At 35.0% G+C, this 6,295-nt stretch overlaps 1 pseudogene; it reads left to right on the top strand.

Annotated features, from left to right (window-relative positions):
* Window positions 1-5,134: 5,134 nt before the first annotated feature.
* LOC103673062 lies at window positions 5,135-5,974 on the top strand (annotated as a pseudogene).
* The last annotated feature ends 321 nt before the right edge of the window (window positions 5,975-6,295 follow it).

The raw sequence follows: 6,295 nt of genomic DNA, 5'->3' as shown, positions 1-6,295 counted from the left end.
ATTTTGTTCTGATTTCTCAACAGACTGAACTGGACAAGAAGAGAAGTTGTTCATTTGGTATAGTTTCTTTGATTGATGATTTGTTTTTAACAAGAAATCTTTCTTTAATGATTCAATGATTTAAAAATGATCCCAAGACTATTCTAGGGTGGCAAATCCTTTCTGAGGCTCAAAGATAGACTAAAGAATGTCTATGAAACCTACAAAATTATTCAAAACCATTGTGCATGTTTGCTTATGTACACAAAGAAGCCGTCATTTGATCAGACAGATTCTCAAATGTGTCCCATGGACAATAGAGGTTGAGGACCATGGCTCTAAGGGAGTAGGTTAAGAAAGCTGAAGATCAAGAAACAGTAGGGAACTCTTGTCTTATTTTTTCACATATTTCTTTGGTTTTCTTTCTTTTTTATTGTGGCAAAATAAAAATAATATTAAATTTACTATTTTAACCATTTCAAGTTTATAGTTCTATGGCATTAAATACAGTTGACCCTTGAACAACACCAGTTTGAATGGCATGAGTCCACTTATGTGCAGATTTATTCCTATAAATACAGTACAGTTCTGTAAATGTATTTTCTCTTCCTTGTGAATTTTCTTAAAAATATTTTCTTTTCTCTAGCTTACTTTATTATAAGAATATAATATATAGTACATACAACAAAGTATGCATTAATCAACTGTTTATGTTATTGGTAAGGCTTCTGGTCAACAGCAGCTATTAATAGGTTTGGAGAGTCAGAAGTTATATGCAGATTTCCAACTGCATAGGGGAGCCACGTTCCTCACCCCTGTGGTACAAGGGTAAACTGTACATTCACATTGTACATCCTGAGTTTTTTTTCCTGGATAACATTTCCACAAAGGTCAAGCTAGATCATTATGCTTTATTTAATTTGATCTAAAAAATGACCACAAAAACTAAATTATTACTAACCCTTAATAAGATTTTTAGAAATGTTGGCATGAATTAGCAGTCTCAAAGACAAAAATAAAATTGTGGTTCAATTATGGGTTTTGACATTTTAAAATAAAAGCAGTCATTCTATGCTCTGCGCATAATGCTCTGTTTTGCAATTAATGAATGATTCAAAGGACAATGCAAGTGAATATGAGCATGTGAAAAACAGTGTACCTCCAATTAAATCATTAACCCATCTGTTTCCGCCGCAAACTGAAAACGAGCTAAAAAAAAAAAAAATGATGTGAATGTGAAGAATAATATTATCCTGTGTGCTTACAGGATAAATTTGGACAAACTATTAAGGCATAAATTTCTATATATTCTTTTCTTGCCTGATGGCACAATTGTGTGTTAAGTAAGCAGGAGTTAAAGAAAATCAATGTCTCATTTTTGTTTTTTTTTTTTATAATGAGTAAAATTAATGACACATTTAACTTTGTTCATTTGATTATCTCTTACACTAGACTATGAGTAAAGCGTTCATTTTATTCCCTACTACATACTCATATTCAAACTCAGAGCCTGGCACATACCCAAAACTCAATATGTTCTTGGTAAAGGAGTGTTTGTTTCATTTGCTACATGACTGACTGACTGAATAAATGAATGAAAGAATCATCTCTTCCTCCTCTTTTGGCCTGGCTTCCCTCCTAGCTTCCATCCACCCACGTGCCTCTCTCTCCTCTAAGTCTTTCTTATCAGCAAATTTTGACACATCTTCTGCTCTCTGTTTCCAAAAACTTTCTTTTTTTTTCTCAGAATCTTCATTTCCTCCTGTCAATGTACATCTTTCTTCAATTATATGTGATTTCATACCACAATTGCAAAATAAAACCCTGTTGCTTCTCCATAAGCAGAAGGTGCAATAAAAATATTATTGTAATCCAATATCCTTGTGTGCCTCTTTTGAATTATTCAAAAGGTAAGATGTTACAAATGTTTATTTTTTATTCCTAAAAAAAAAAAAATCCTTCATTTTCTTGTTTGTTTTACTCAACTCTAGATTTTTCTATCCTGTGGGTTTGGAATCCTTGACATAAAAATGGTCTATGTACCACAGAAATGGAGGGTGAGAAAAGCATTACTGAAAGACAGATCAATCTTACCAATCTAAGCAAAAACTAACAGACATGCACAATTAAAATCCTCGCGTTACGTAGTGTTTTAATGAGCTAAAAATCAATTATGAGTTTGTGTAGTTGCTTCAATTATTGCTTATTAGAAAGTGATTTTTCTGTATAACAGGATCTTGCCAATTATTAAGTTAAATTTTTACACAATGAAATATGTACAGGCGCACCATAAAACAGATGAAAAACTTCTTAGGCTTAAGGTTCTTAACCACATGTAAAACCAAACAAATGCATTAATTATAAACAAAATCACATTCTCAATAAAATTTGAATTAGCACCATTACACTTATGTGATATATACTGTTGATTTATTGAAACCGTAATTTTGACGTTGGGTTTGGCAGTAAAATGCATCTTTTGAATTTTACTTCTTTCCCTGATCATTGCTATTCAGAACATAATATATTCCCCTGTGAGATGTTTCTATTATTGCTATGCTTATATATCCTTCACAAAATTAGTTTTTCATCAGTCCCCATATCTTGCAGACCAATTAATTCAATAATGCATCCACTAAATATGATGATTTTAAATTAATACCTGTTCTAAAGAACAGTTACAAGTTAGTAAGTAAAAGGACCATAGTCAGATAATATTCTACTGGAAATATAAAGTTTTTGTGACCTGTTTTTTGTTTGTTTGTTTGTTTGTTCAGTTTGTTTTAGTTCAGTATGTTTATGCTACTCTGCACTTTAGGATAACTTAAGTCTCCTACCTCTTTCACCTTTTCCTCATTTTAAATCACAGTGAAATCTTTGCTTGAATCTGAACCATAATATGATTTTACTTTTACTTGTTCTAGACAAGCTCATACACAAAAGCAAATAAATACAAAAATCCCACGGCCATGTTCATTTGTGCAGTCTACATCTGGTTGATACAGAACATTTTGACACTGATATTTTCAAGATCACCATACAATTTAAAACCCATGATCAAAAATAATGTTAGACCTTTGCAGACCCCTAAAACATTTCAGAAACCTGTGAGTAGCACTTTTGTACATTAATAAGTCCTCAGCAGAATCCATTGAGACATGTAGTGACATCTTCACTTTATATAGATTCTAAAATAAAGATCTGGATAGTGAAATATGTAACAATATCCCACCACCTAGTTACAATTAACAAAAGTGGGAGTCAGAGTCAGCTCTGTCTGATGCCATGGCCTTTATTCTCCCCATCACTGCTGATCAGTTTTTCCTATTACCTATTTTGATATCTACTCAGTAACACTATTTCACTACTTTGATAAATGAGGCTCAGCATTATGCACAAGCCACCAGACATTTGCAAATATTATATTAAATTCCAAGATAAAATTGACCAAAATCCTTCTAAGTGTCACTAATTATGTCTATGATAACCTCACAAAATTAAAAGAAAAAATATTTAACTCAGCAGTGCTCATTTACTTCTCTTTTAGACCTACAGTGTTTGAGTTTAGAGCTCCTTTGAGTTGAATCCCAAAGAAAGTCCTGAGATTGGAAAAAAAAAAAAAAAAGAAAGAAAGAAAGAAAAAAGAAAAGAAAAAGCTCATAGAAATTTCTATACTGTATAGATGTGCTATGATTAATAGGACTAGGAATTCCTGGCAGAGGGTAGTAGAAAGAGAGAGGAAGGGAAGCTTGAAATTTGCAAGAGGATGATTGCTTATCACAGATTTTTGATCACTTGTTCATCGTGCCATGTTGCATAATCATTGTACCCATCATCAAAGAATGCAACATGACGTTGTTTGAGTTATTCTCCTTTATTCAAGGAGTTTATCAATCAGTCTGTACTTCCATCTGTGTTTTTACTTTTACTGAACTTTTCTCTGTGTTTAGCACCATTAGATTGGAAACTGCTATGGTGAATCTAAAATGGTATAGAGCCAATGGGAAAGCTGTAGCAAAGGCACAAGAAAATTATGAGATATTTGATCTCAATGGCAGTCAATTTGATATCTAGTGTTTAATGGAAAATAAGTGAACATTCTTACCCCTGACTTTTTCACTTTAAAGTGAATTATTGTTATATATTTTCTATCATTAGTTTTTCTTCTAATCTATTTTTTTCTTATAGAAAGCAATTGACTTGGGGGTGCCTGGGTGGCTCAGTCGTTAGGCGTCTGCCTTCAGCTCAGGGCATGATCCCGGCATTTTGGGATCAAGCCCCACATCAGGCTCTTCTGCTGGGAGCCTGCTTCTTCCTCTCCCACTCCCCCTGCTTGTGTTCCCTCTCTCTCTGGCTGTCTCTCTCTCTCTCTGTCAAGTAAATAAATAAAAAATCTTAAAAAAAAAAAAAAAAGAAAGCAATTGACTTGAATAAAATCTCATCTTTTCTGAATCTCAGGATATATTCTGTTTGAATGTGGAGAGTAAGTAATTTTTTTTCCTATAGCTATCTAACATGGGTGTTCTTAAATGCTTCAGGATAAATGTTAGGGCTTCAAAGGTTTTAGTTTAGTTTTTTTTTTTTTTATCTCATCTTTAGCTTGCTGTGAGCCATTTTTCTTAAAGTTGGAAAGTACATTCCTTTAAACTTAATTGGCATTGACTCAAAACAATGTACCCTAACTTTTGCTGGTATGGTTTATATCAACTATGCCCTAAAGAGTATTAGGATAATTCAAAGCTACATGACAAACAACCAAGAAAGTATTGAATAGACATAATAAATTAAAATATTTCATAGGGTATTTGAGACTAAATCAACAGTCAATTAAAAATGGAAAGAAGCTATTCCACAATGTATAAGTTGAGAAAAAAAGAAATCCTACTATAACAGAAGAATGCTGCTTAATGTTCATAGGAGCACAGATTTGTTACAGGAAAGTAAATATTTGACCTCCTCCACACTGTCAACCAGACACAGTCCCAGACTCATGTCACTAGCATGTCCCTGTGACCAGTTTGAGAATACCAAGATGTGCATGGGGCTGTAAGAGTGATACAGGCCATTGAGGGACAAGTTTTCTGTGGAGAATAAAAACAAAACAAAGCAAGCAAGCAAACAAAACCCAGTAAGTCTTTTTGTGCCTAGTACAGCCATGGTTCATGGTCCCAAGAAGCATCTAAAGCATGTAGCAGCCCCACAGCATTAGATGCTGGATAAACTGACTAGTGTGTTTGCCCCTCATCCATCTACTTGTCCCCATAAGCTGAGAGCATGTCTCCCTCTCATCCTTTTGCTAAGGAACAGACTTAAGTATGCCCTAACAGGAGATGAAGTAAAGAAGATCTGTATACACCGTTTCAACAAGATGGATGGCAAGGTCCGAACTGATATGACATATCCTGCTGGTTTTATGGATGTCATCAGTACTGACAAGACTGGAGAGAATTTCCATCTGATCAATGACACCAACAGTCGCTTTGGTGTTCATTGGATTACACCTGAGGAGGCCAAGTATAAGTTGTACAAAATGAGAAAGACCTTTGTGGGGACAAAAGGAATCCCTCATTTGGTGACCCATGATGCTTGCACTATCTGCTATCCTGATCACCTCATCAAGGTGGATGATACCATTCAGATTGATTTGGAGGGTGGAAAGATTACTGATTTCATCAAATATGGTAATCTGTGTATGGTGACTGGAGGTGCCAACCTGGGAAGAATTGATGTGCTCACCAACAGAGAGAGACACCTTGGTTCTTTTGGTGTAGTTCACATGAAAGTTGCCAATGGCAACAACTTTGCCACCCGACTCTCCAACATTTTTTTTTTTAATCATCAAAGGAAACAAACCATGGATTTCCCCTCCCCATGGAAAAGGTATCCACCTCAACCATGGTGGAAGAGAAAGAGACTGGCAGCCAAACAGAACAGTGGTAGAATGGTCCCTAGGTGATGTGATTGGAAGTCTTTATACTTAATTAAAGATCATACAGCATGATAAAAAATATAAACACAAACATCCAACTAAAATTTGTTCTACTTTTTATTGTCACTATATACGGACAATTCCAAACGATGTCAGTCATAAAATGCTCCTCAAGACACTGCAGGTTGTTCCCATGGCCTCTCTCCCTCCGTATGTCACTGACCAGGACTCAAGACTGGAGCCTCCCACCTGTGGTACAAGAGAACTCATTTGACTACAGAACAAAAGTGGAATCCACGGGTCCCGTGGTCATTTTTTCCTCCTTTCCACTCTCATGGGTTGAGAAGGAAAGAGCTGCTGCTTTTTCTCCAGGTGTTACTGAAGTGG

This window comes from Ursus maritimus, unplaced genomic scaffold (assembly GCF_017311325.1).
Source record: "Ursus maritimus isolate PB19 unplaced genomic scaffold, ASM1731132v1 scaffold_4, whole genome shotgun sequence".
Taxonomy (NCBI): Eukaryota; Metazoa; Chordata; class Mammalia; order Carnivora; family Ursidae; genus Ursus; species Ursus maritimus.
The sequence above is the reverse complement of the archived record's forward strand: the minus strand, read 5'-3'. Positions and strand labels throughout refer to the sequence as shown.